Below are 13,932 nucleotides of genomic sequence, written 5' to 3'. Positions count from 1 at the left end.
TAGACTGTTTCATATTTTAGACCCATTTTCAATGGGATTTTCCTCCAATTGACTGGATAGTTTCCTCAGAGAATACAAATATGGCCAAAATTCTCACACTTTACACAAAATTCTGTGATGATTTCCTCATATCTTAGCCATATCCTACACACTGAAATGCCAAAATTTCCACAGAACGGAAGAGTTTTAAATAAGGCTCCAAGTCGCCCGACTAGACCATATAATATATGACAACCCACACTTGACCACATAACTTGGCGAGATCTAACCAATATCCTTGTAAAATCGCCACTGCTGAGTAGCAAAAATTGTAAATATTACTCTAATTGTCCTATATCTCGAATACATATGTATCGCCTGAAAAATCATAAATCTCTTTTGTACAATTGCAATAAAATCTCTCTCGCTTCATATTTCCCATATTTTTTACTAACATTGTGTTTCATCCCAGGGCGTTAGCCGATTTAAATTTTAATTCTAGAGTTTTTGTAGAAGTACAAATAATTGTTTCCATTAAAAGTATTTGTATCTGGAAATACAAACTTTTATATAGCTACCAGCAAATTTTATGTAGTTGAGATGGTAACACAAATGTTTGTCTACATAGTGGTGAAGGGTATAATATAGTCGGCTCCGCCCGACTTTAGACTTTACTTACTTGTTTTAGGTATACATATTTTCAATACACAATTTTTTAGGTATACTAGCAATAAAGGAAATTTCTAACAAATTAATCAAACTTTGCCATTGCAACATGTTATTCTCGCCTTTGCAATATGTAACCCTAACGCATAGCATTTCACTATGATTTCCCCACAATTCTGTAGCATATCCTCGTAACTGGGGGGAGAACACATTTAAATTCATGGACCATACAGAGCATAGCACCAACAATTTTAGCAAACACACTAAGAGTAATCCAAAGGTGGCAGTTGAGTTTTAATTGGATGAGAGCGAGAGAGAGAGCATAATACTCCATTCATGCTCCAAAACAAAAGGCATAACAAAAACTCCCCACAGACAATGTGGGGAGCATGGTAGTGGTGAGTGGTGGTAAAACGGTGGCAATTGCAATGACTATGGCCCACATTGCCACTGATGGTGGCTGACAATGGGCGCTCTGATAGCCGGATTATGAATTTTCTGCTGTTTTGGTTACTGGTGGGTAACGAATACGAACGTCGACGACGTCGTCCATTGCGTCGTCATTATTGAGCAAACCAACCAGCCAGCCAGCCATCGTTGAAGAGGCATTTCGAAGGTTTTTTCGTATCAGGCTCAGCATTCGCGTACGGAATTCTTTCGAGTTGGCAGCATAGAAATTTTTTTGCTGTGCTCAGGCCAGGCCGTAGATGTGTGTTTTTTGTTTTGTTTGATGGAATGGAATACAAAAACGAACCACCATCATCATCGTTATTCGTTAACTCACGGGCTCATGATATCCAAAGTGATAACCAGTAACCGTAAAACCATTGCCGTGTTTTGTAAAAATGCAAAAAAAACCCTCCTAGGGAGTGATCCATAAAAAACGATGATATTCAATTGAAGAATTTCGAAAACTGTGACCAAAAACGCGCGCGCGCTCATTTTTCGTTTTGTGTTTTTTTTTTATTGGCTCGGTTTATGCTCAAAGTGATGTTGGTGGTGGTATTAACCCTTTTACCATTTTGGCCAAGAAATTTTGCACTTGGCGGCACCATTAAAAAAGTGACTGGACAAGTTTTATGAGTGCTCTCGCTTGCAATTGCAATGCTGTTGGCTGGTTTCGCATCATCATCATCATCATTATCAGCACTGCCGCCATCGTCGCATTGGCCATAGCAAAAAAAAGGGTGATCAATTCACCAGTGTTCAGTAATAGCCAAGAATTTTCTCAAAGAGGATCTTGGTCTTATTGTCAGCCTTAAGAAAATCGAAAAGAACGATCAATCCGGTAGTAAAATAAAATATCCTTCATTTCGTCAACCCGTTTCAATTTGTGAAAAGTCTAAGGAAATAAACTCGTTCCGTGGTTTTAGTCCATCCAGTCGAATACGCGTGGCTTACTTCTTCTACCTTTTCCAAAGGTGACCAATTTTATGGCATTTTTGTCGATGATGAAAATTTTTGTAAAAAAGCCAACACAAGAAAAATAACAAAAAAAAACGCAATACAAGAATCAAGAAGCCGGTCATAATTACAACATTCCTTTAGTGATCACAAAAAAAAAAAGAAACGAAAATTAAAAAAAAAAACAACGTAAAGCTAAGAAAACCAAACAAAAAAGTGGAAATAATTTAAGGTTACTTGCAACGACGCGTGTAAACATGAAAACCCCTTAATAATGGAGTACCACCTTTTTGTTCGCTCTTCCCTGTGAAATTAGTGGTATTAGTGCTGAATTCATGAGTGAGCTTGAATACCAAAAGTCCTTGTGCCAATGAAAGTGAAAATTTATCATCAATAAAGAAAACATCAAAGGATATATTAAGGAAAAGGTGTGTGGAAGAGAAAAAATTAAGATTGTTTTTTTTTTTCTTTTTGATAAAAGTGATATTTAATGGCAAAAAAAAAAAAATTATACCACTCACACTGTATTCATATAAAGGATGTCCATATATTCGGGATCATTTAGATTCTTTGGCTAATTGAGCAAAATATCTGGTTTGTCCCCTAAATCGAGATATTACACTGAAAAAAAGCATGTCAGGTTCCAAAGATTTTTTCTTTAAACTAATGATTTTGATAAAGATTTCAAGGCAAAGAAGCGGAAAATTGATGTAAGGATATATTTAAGCCACAATTAAAATTCACAATTAAAATTTGAGTTTTTATACCCTTCACCACTAATGTGGTACAGGGTATAATAAGTTTGTGCATTTGTATGTAACGCAAAGAACGAAAAGTCTGAGACCCATCGTTTAGTATACCGATCGTCTTAGAATTAAATTCTGAGTCGATTTAGCGATGTCCGTCTGTCTGTCTGTCTGTCCGTCTGTCTGTCTGTTGATGTATTTTTGTGTGCAAAGTACAGCTCGCAGTTTTAGTCCGATTGTCCTAAAATTTGGTGTAGGGTCCTGTTTCGGCTCAAAGACGATCCCTATTGATTTTGGAAAAATCGGTTCAGATTTAGATATAGCTGCCATATATATTTTTTACCGATCTGGTCATAATTGGCGTGTATATCAACCGCTCTTCCTCAAATTCCGTACATCCGAATATTTTATGGGTCTCGAAAAACTTGCAAAATATCAGCCAAATCGGTTCAGATTTAGATATAGCTCCCATATATAGCTTTCGCCCGATTTACACTCATTTGCCTACAGAGGCCAATTTTTTACTCCGATTTAGTTGAAATTTTGCATAGGGAGTAGAATTAGCATTGTAGCCATGCGTGCTAAATTTGGTTGAAATCGGTTCAGATTTAGTTATATCTCCCATATATAGCTTTCGCCCGATTTACACTCATATGACCACAGAGGCCAATTTTTTACTCCGATTTAGTTGAAATTTTGCATAGGGAGTAGAATTAGCATTGTAGCCATGCGTGCTAAATTTGGTTGAAATCGGTTCAGATTTAGTTATATCTCCCATATATAGCTTTCGCCCGATTTACACTCATATGACCACAGAGGCCAATTTTTTACTCCGATTTAGTTGAAATTTTGCATAGGGAGTAGAATTAGCATTGTAGCCATGCGTGCTAAATTTGGTTGAAATCGGTTCAGATTTAGTTATATCTCCCATATATAGCTTTCGCCCGATTTACACTCATATGACCACAGAGGCCAATTTTTAACTCCGATTTAGTTGAAATTTTGCACTGGGAGTAGAATTAGCATTATAACTATACGTGCCGTTGAAATCGGTTCAGATTTGGATATATCTCCCATATATAGCTTTCGCCCGATTTACACTCATATGACCACAGAGGCCAATTTTTAACTCCGATTTAGTTAACATTTTGCACAGAGAGTAGAATTAGCATTGTAGCTATGCGTGCCAAATTTGGTTGAAATCGGTTCAGATTTAGATATAGCTCCCATATATATGTTTTTCTGATTTCGACAAAAATGGTCAAAATACCAACATTATCCTTGTAAAATCGCCACTGTTTAGTCGAAAAGTTGTAAAAATTACTCTAATTTTCCTAAACTTCTAATACATATATATCGAGCGATAAATCATAAATAAACTTTTGCGAAGTTTCCTCAAAATTGCTTCAGATTTAAATGTTTCACATATTTTTTACTAATATTGTGTTCCACCCTAGTACATTAGCCGACTTAAATTTTGAGTCTATAGATTTTGTAGAAGTCTATCAAATTCTGTCCAGATCGAGTGATATTTAAATGTATGTATTTGGGATGAAACTTTATATATAGCCCCCAACACATTTGACGGATGTGATATGGTATCGAAAATTTAGATCTACAAAGTGGTGCAGGGTATAATATAGTCGGCCCCGCCCGACATTAGTCTTTCCTTACTTGTTTGTACTTAATTATAGGAAACAAAATTTAATTCGTTTTTCCTTCATTTTTTTCACATGCTATTAGAGTCCTCTAAAAATTTAGACCTTCCCTTAAGGATTTTGGTATTGATTCCGAGCCAATGATGCGGCTTCTTTAAAATAAAGAAATTTTTTTGGATACCTATCTGGCTTTAAATCTAGGATCATTAAAATTACTCAAAAAAATTAAAATTAAATTTGTCGAAAAAAGTGCTAAATCCAATCTGAAAAAATTGTGAATTTTTGAAAATATTTGAGGTTAAACATTTCCGACAAGCGTTAGAATCCATTAAAAATTATAAAAAATTATAAAAATTATTTATTTGACAAAATATCACAGAATTGTTTAATTTAGATAAAAACATTAATTTAGAAACAAAAACAATTCGGATCACACCTAAAGAAGTGATGCAAACTCAGTGCAACATCACTTTGCAAATTCATCGCTTCTGCGTCAATTTTGCACCACTTCCGGATCCAAAAAGAACATTTTCATTATTTTTTTGGCGACGCTTTTTTTGCTGGGTAGGATTTAGATCTCATTTATCAAATTTTCATTCTCTTTTTATAACCTCCACCATAGGATGGAGGTTATAAAATAACTTTGTCATTCCGTTTGTAACACATCGAAATATTGTTCTAAGACCCCATAAAGTATATATATTCTGGGTCGTGGTGAAATTCTGAGTCGATCTGAGCATGTCCGTCCGTCCGTCTGTTGAAATCACGCTAACTTCCGAAAGAAACAAGCTATCGACTTGAAACTTGGCACAAGTAGTTGTTATTAATGTAGGTCGGATGGTATTGAAAATGGGCCATATCGGTCCACTTTTACGTATAGCCCCCATATAAACGTACCCCCAAATTTGGGTTGCGAGGCCTATAAGAGAAGCAACTTTCATCCGATCCGGCTGAAATTTGGTACATGATGTGAGTATATGATCTCTAACAACCATGTAAAAATTGGTCCACATCGGTCCATAATTATGTATAGCCCCCATATAAATCGATCCCCCGATTTGGCTTGCGAGGCCTCTAAGAGAAGCAAATTTCATCCGATCCGGCTGAAATGTGGTACATGATGTGAGTATATGGTCTCTAACAACCATGCAAAAATTGGTCCACATCGGTCCATAATTATATATAGACCCCATATAAACCGATCCCCCGATTTGGATTGCGAGGCCGCTAAGAGAAGCAAATTTCATCCGATCCGGCTGAAATTTGGTACATGGTGTTAGTATATGGTCTCCCAGCGAACAATTAATTCCGAATTCGGTCCGAATTCTGACAGAACGTCTGCTAAATCATCCGAGTCTGATTCCGAATTCGGTCCGAAATCGTTCGGAAAGTGTAATGAGCGGTTGACAAGAATTCGGACCGAAATGTCTGAGGGAAATCGGATGATTGTCCAGACATTCCGACAGAATTCGTTCCGAATTCGGATTCGGACAATTCTGAGGGAAATCTGATAGTTTGACCGACATTATGCAGAGAAGCTCGAACAATTCTCGGACATTTTTCCCGACATTTAGCAGAGCATCTCGGAACTTTCTCGGACAATTTTACCGACATTTAGCAGAGAATTTCGGACCTTTCTCGGACATTATGTCCGATTTTGTTCGGAGAAATTCGGACCATTGTCGGACACTTTGTCCGACTTTCTACCGAGAAGCTCAGACTTTTGTCGGACAATTTAGAATGTGATTTAAAGTTATTTAAAAAGATTTAAAAGTTATTTAAAAAGATTTTAAACTAAAATTATATTTCAAAGTTATTAAAAATCTATGTTATGCTAAGAGATCATATTAATTTGTTCAATTCAATGGTAGTTTGTAAATTAAATATTAATATATTACATATAATGTAACCTAATATTGTTAAAAAATATATACAGTATAGTTCGGCAATCTTTCTCTTATTTCTTTTATTCAGTCGATCTTTTGCTGCATTGAAAAAAGCATTCATATTTAATTCAATAGTAGAGTTCGACGCTTGAGGAATTCATTCAAATGTGAGATCTAAAAAATGAAGTTATAATCATTAAAATTATAATAATAACAATAGCGCTGTTTTAAATACCTTTAAGTAACTTTATAAAATAGAAATCCTTGACAGGTATGTTGTTGTTCGTATTTGACCAATAAAATTTCGAAGCAATGTTGTCGTCTTTAAATATAAGTTTTTTTTATTTTTTTTTTTTAGAACACCGTTATGATATTGTTATTTACTTTTTTAACACTTCACATTGCCACTATTTTGTTTTTTCACTCACCGTTTTATTTGTACGATCTGTTCCGCGCGATATCACAATAGAAACTGACAATGGAATGCAAAAATAATAACAAAATGCAAAAACAAAAATTCCTTCCGAACTTTTGCAGAGGTTTTCGGTCAAATCTCGGTTGACAAAATTCCCTTCAGAGATTCTGCCGACTACGTCGGTTAGTTCTCGTACGAAACTTCAGAGATTGTGCAGACATCGTCTGAAAAAAGATCCGAGAATGTGCAGACAAAGTCGGATAATCTCGGAAGAAATAACAGATTTTCGGCTAAATGTCATATAATACCAGAGATTTAGCAGACGTTTTCGGACGTCCGACACGTCGGACATAATTGCTCGCTGGGTTCTAACTACCATAACATGGTCCACATCGGTCCATAATTTTATATATAGTCCCCATATAAACCGATCACCAGATTTGACCTCCGGAGCCTCTTGGAAGACCAAAATTCATCTGATTCAGTTTAAATTTGGTACGTGGTGTTAATATATGGCCTCAAACTCCCATGCAAAAATTGGTCGATATCGGTCCATAATTATATATAGGCCCCATATAAATCGATCCCCAGATTTGATCTCCAGAGCCCCTTGGAAGAGCAAAATTCTTCCCATTCGGTTGAAATTTGGTACGTGATGTTAGTATATGGTATCCAACAACCATGCAGGAATTGGTTACTATCAGTCCATAATTATATATAGATCCCATATAAACCGATCCCCAGATTTGACCTCCGGTGCCTTTTTGAAAAAGCAAAATTCATCCGATCTGCTTGAAATTTGGTACGTGGTGAAAGTATATGATATTTAACAACCATGCCAAAAGTGGTCCATATCAGTCCATAATCATACATAGCCTCATATAACCGATCCCGAGATTTGGTTTTGGAGCCTCTTGGAGGAGCAAATTTCATCCGAGTGAGTTGAAATTTGGTACATTGTGCTAGTATATGGTCGTTAACAACCATGCCTAACTAGGTCCATATCGGTCTATAGTATATAGCCCTCAGATAAATCGATCCCCAATCACACAAAAATTGGTCCATATCAAGTTCATAATTGTATATAGCCCCCATATAAGCGACCCCCATATTTCAATTCTGGCTCTCTACGTACCGTGCAAAAAGTTCATATCGATTCCTAATTACTTGTAGACTTAACTATACATAACTTTTTTGTCTAATATATACCACGTATGGACTAACTCACAATTTAGAAAACGATGTTAAGAAGTTTTAAGATACCACAACCCAAGTAATTCGATTGTGGATGTTAGTCTTTCATAGAAGTTTCTACGCAATCCATGGTGGAGGGTACATAAGATTCGGCCTGGCCGAACTTACGGCCGTATATACTTGTTATTAATAAAGGTACTCACGTACAAACAAATGCCAGTTTAAAAATCCAAATTATAACGGATACTTCAAAGTAAAAAGTGTTTTCTTAATTCAAAAAAAAAAAAAAAAAAAAAAAAAATTTAAACCACAGACACTAAATCCTCCAAATAAGTCTTAGCCTACATTTGAAGCGTTTTTATCTTAAATCTAAAGTTTCAATATTTCAGTTAATTTAAGGACAATTTATTTACATCAAAAATGTGTTTCGTTACTATAGAAAAAATTAGCCTTAGTTCAAAGACATGCGACTTTAACGGAGGAACGCAAATTTACAAAATGTTTGTCCTAAATTTAATGAAAAAAAATGTTGAAACAAAGATTGTAAACTTTATTTTAATTAAAATTTCATTATTTTAAAGAAATTTGTCCTTAATAGTTTGCAAATTTCACATTGTAAAATTTAGGCTGCGTAATCTTTGATATCACGTAAATATTTTTTTCAGTGTATTGTCCATATTTATAATGTTATATCTACTCCCTGTGCTAAATTTAAAAAAAAATCTCGGAATAAAACATTGGCCTCTGGGGGCATGTGAGTGTAACTCGGGCGAAATATATATATGGTAGTTATATCTAAATCTGAGACGATTTCAATCAAACTTGTCATAAACAGTTAGAATGGTAATTCTACTCTCTGGGCAAAAATTCAAGTAAACCGATGTAAAACTATGGCCTCTGTAGTCATATAAGTGCATATCGGGCGAAAGATATATATGGGAGCTTTTTTTTAAATCTGAATCGATTTGACTGTTATTCTGCAAAATTTACGAGATTCACAAGACATTATGAAATTTGAAGAAGATCGGGTTGATAAATACATCATTCATAATCACATCGGTTATGAATATATATGACTGTTAAATCTGAACCGATTTTTTCAAAATCAATAGGGATCTTCTTTGAAGACTAAAAGTGCGAGCTGAACTTTGCACACAAAAACACATCAACAGACAGAGGGACACCGCTAAATCGACTCAGAATTTAATTCTAAGACAATCGGTATACTAAAAGTTGGGTTTAATATCGCTCCTCCTGGGCGTTACATAAAAATGCACAAACATATACCCTCTCCCACAGTAGTGGTGAATGGTATAATTAATTGATACTATTAATTTTTGTGATTGATGTTTGTTTTAATTAAAAAATTTGTTGAATGAATTAAATGTTTAATTGACTATTTTTTCAAATTCATCTAAAATTTTAATTGGAAATATATTGGTGAAAATTTTTTCTGTTTATAGTTTTTGGAAAATCGAATTAAAAATGTGTCTCCCCAAAGAATTCAAATCGAACAAGTATATACGGCCGTAAGTTCGGCCAGGCCAAATCTTATGTACCCTCCACCATGGATTGCGTAGAAACTTCTACACCCAGAAAAAGTGACCCCTTCTTTAAGTTAAAATGAACTTATTGTGAAGAAAGTTGAACTTCGTATAGCGCCAAAGACATTTTTATTTTTTTGAACGATTTGATTTTCGTTGAAATTAGGTAGAATGCATTCCATATATTAGTTAACATTTTCCTATATTTATGTACCCTTATACTATAGAATGAAAAAATTTAACAAAATTGAATTCATACATGGGATGATTTTATTGAACTTTTTTTATTCATTGGGACAAATCTTACTTATTTGTGGTAAACCTTTTTACTTCAAACTTACAACTGCTTACCTTCGTTTTTAAATACAATTTTATTTATTTATATAGGGAATTTTTTCTTCAATAAAATACACGTTTTATTAATATATTAAATATATTTATTAAGAATCAACAGCATCGACTGGCTTATTGTACAGCTAGCTTTGAATCCAAGGCCATTAAAATTAGGATACATATCCCAAAGATTTTGACCTTCCTTGAATGATTTTTGTATTGATTCCAAGCCCAAGATGCGGGCTCTTTAAAATAAAAGCATTTGTTTTAAATCCACGATCAATAAAATTAGAATACAGATCTCATTTATGGAATTTTCATTTTTTTTTTGTGAAATATTATTAAACAAACATCAGTTCATAATTATATATTGAATTCTCTACACTCAAAAAAAAGTTTACTTGAATCCAAAGATTTCGACCTTCCCTTAACGATTTTTATACCGTCCACCATAGGATGGGGGTATATTAACTTTGTCATTCCGTTTGTAACACATCGAAATATTGCTCTAAAGGGTGATACGGTCAAAATTTGGTCAAGGGAAAACGCGTGTAAATCGTTTATTAAAAAAATCAAATTAAATTTCTTTTTCAAGTTCAATTAGTATAAAATTCAGAAAAATATTCAGTTAGGCTTTCGCTTTTCCAAATCCGAATTGCCGGGCCTCACGCTTGACACCTGCCATCAGATTTTGTGTAGCCATCTTGTCCACTTTCTTCGCCGCAGAAAGCCAGTTTGCCTTGAACTGCTGCTGGTCCTTAGCAGTTTTTGTGGTCTTCTTTAGGTTCCGCTTGACAATAGCCCAGTATTTCTCAATTGGGCGGAGCTCTGGCGTGTTGGGAGGGTTCTTGTCCTTGGGAACCACCTGCACGTTGTTGGCGGCGTACCACTCCATGGCATTTTTACCGTAATGTCAAGATGCCAAATCCGGCCAAAACAGTACGGAAAGGCAGCAGACGTTTATTCAAACACTCTTTCACATAAATTTCTTGGTTGACAGTCCCGGAAGCTATGAAAATGCTGCTTTTCAAGCCACAGGTACAGATGGCTTGCCAAACCAGACATTTCTTTGCGAACTTTGACAGTTTTATGTGCTTGAAAATATCTGCTACCTTTCCCCTTCCTTTTGCCGTATAAAACTCCTGTCCCGGATGCTGCTTGTAGTCGGCTTTGACGTAGGTTTCGTCGTCCATTACCACGCAGTCAAACTTCGTCGCTGTTATTGATGTAGGTCGGATGGTATTGCAAATGGGCCATATCGGACCAATTTTACGTATAGCCCCCATATAAACCGATCCCCGGATTTGGCTTGCGGAGCCTCTAAGAGAAGCAAATTTCATTCGATCCGATTTAAATTCGGTACATGGTGTTACTATATGGTCACTAACAACCATACAAAAATTGATCCACATCGGTCCATAATTATATATAGCCCCCATATAAACCGATCCCCGGATTTGGCTTGCGGAGCCTCTAAGAGAAGCAAATTTCATCCGATCCGTCTGAAATTTTGTACATGGTGTTAGTATATGGTCTCTAACAAGCATACAAAAATTGGACCACATCGGTCAATAATTATATATAGCCCCCATATATATCGATCCCCCGATTTGGCTTGCGGAGCCTCTAAGAGAAGCAAATTTTATCCGATCGGGGTGAAATTTGGTATATGGTGTTAGTATATGGTCTCTAACAACCATGCAAAAATTGGTGCACATCGGTCCAGATTTGACCTCCAGAGCCTCTTGGAAGACCAAAATTCATCCGATCCGGTTGAAATTTGGTAGGTGGTGAAATTTGGTACATTGGTACATATATATATATATATATATATATATATATATATATATATATATATATATATATATATATATATATATATATATATATATATATATATATATATATATATATATATATATATATATATATATATATATATATATATATATATATATATATATATATATATATATATATATATATATATATATATATATATATATATATATATATATATATATATATATATATATATATATATATATATATATATATATATATATATATATAAATATATATATATATATATATATATATATATATATATATATATATATATATATATATATATATATATATATATATATATATATATATATATATATATATATATATATATATATATATATATATATATATATATATATATATATATATATAAATATATACATATATATATTTTTTTTTTGATCAGGGAGAAATTCTAAGACGATATAGCGATGTCCGTCAGTCTGTTGTAATCACGCTACAGTCTTCAATAATGAAGCAATCGTGCTGAAATTTTGCACAAACTCGTCTTTTGTCTGCAGGCAGGTCAAGTTCGAAGATGGGCTATATTGATATTGTCCCCCTATAAACCGACCTCCCGATTGGGGTTATAGGCTTATAGAAATCGTAATTTTTATCAAATTTGCCTCAAATTTGAAATCTATCTCTAGATTTCAAATTTGACCATAAAGGGGTGTGCCAAAAATGGTGAGTATCGGTCCATGTTTTGGTATAGCCCCAATATAGACCGATCACCCGATTTTACTTCTTGGACTTAAAGAGACCTCAGTTTTTATTCAATTTACCTGAAATTGGAAATCTAGAGGTATTGTAAAACAACAAATACGTGCGCCAAAAATTGTGAGTATCGGTCCATGTTTTGGTTTAGCCCCCATATAGACCGATCTCCCGATTTTACTTCTTGGGCTTAAAGAAACCGCAGTTTTTATCCAATTTACCTGAAATTAGAAATCGAGAGGTACTTTAGAACCGTAAAGAGGTGTGCCGAAAATGGTCCGTATCGTTCCATGTTTTGGTATAGTCCCCATATAAACCGACCTCCCGATTTGGGATCTTGGGCTTATAGAAACCGTAGTTTTTATGCAATTTGACTGAAATTGAAAATATAGAGGTACTTGAGGACCATCAAAAGGTGTGCCGAAAATGGTCGTATCGTTCCATGTTTTGGTATAGTCCCCATATAAACCGACCTCCCGATTTGGGATCTTGGGCTTATAGAAACCGTAGTTTTTATGCAATTTGACTGAAATTGAAAATCTAGAGGTACTTGAGGACCATCAAAAAGTGTGCCGAAAATGGTCCGTATCGTTCCATGTTTTGGTATGGCCCCCATATACCGATATCCTGAGATGGTCTGTATCAAACTTTTTTAGGTTTGCGACTGTCGTATAGTTGTAAACGTCGTAAACGTCACATACGCGTCGTAAATGTAGAAAAAGTTAAAAAAGTCGCAAACTGAAAATACTTTAGTCGCGTCAGCTAGGCAGCGAATGCGATGATATTCAAGACGATGGTATGTGCGAAGAAGTTTCAATTCTTAGGAATATTCACAATTTTCGGTTTTAGTCCCCACATTTTCCCTATTGCCTTTTGCACGAGTACAGGGTAACCGTGGATTTTCTCGTCCTTTCTTAGCTTTCAAGTTCAGTCTCCTGTCTAATATAACCCCAAGGTATTTTGCACACTCACCAATGGGAATTTCGATACCACCTAAGAAAATAGGCTTGACCATGGGAAAACTTTCACAAATTTCTGCAGAAACTCACAGCGAATGCTGTTAAACTAAATTAAAAAATGTTCAGGATTTCTTCTATTCAAAATTTGGTTTTCTACAGTAGGTTTACGACTTTTGCGACATACGTATTATACCGTCGCAAATGTATGTCGCAAAAGTCACAGTTTGTGACAGGCCAACCCTGCCGATATCACGATTTTACTTCTTGGGCTTCTAGAATCCGAAGTTTTTATGCAATTTGCCTGAAATTGGAAATCTAGACGTATTTTCGGACCATAAAGAGGTGTGCCGAAAACGGTGAATATCGGTCCATATTTTAGTATAGCCCCCCATAAGAACGATCTCCCGATTTAACTCCTTGGGTTTCTAGAAACCGTAGTTTTTATCCGATTTGCTTGAAATTGTAAATATTCTGGTATTTTAGGCTCACAAAAACGTGTATCGGATTAAGTTTTTATCGGTCCATTTGGTAATGCCTCCATATAGACCGACTTCCCTTCTTGAGGGTATAGAAGGCGCAC

Source organism: Haematobia irritans, chromosome 1, assembly GCF_050003625.1.
Source record: "Haematobia irritans isolate KBUSLIRL chromosome 1, ASM5000362v1, whole genome shotgun sequence".
In the NCBI taxonomy this organism is placed as follows: domain Eukaryota; kingdom Metazoa; phylum Arthropoda; class Insecta; order Diptera; family Muscidae; genus Haematobia; species Haematobia irritans.
The sequence above is the reverse complement of the archived record's forward strand: the minus strand, read 5'-3'. Positions refer to the sequence as shown.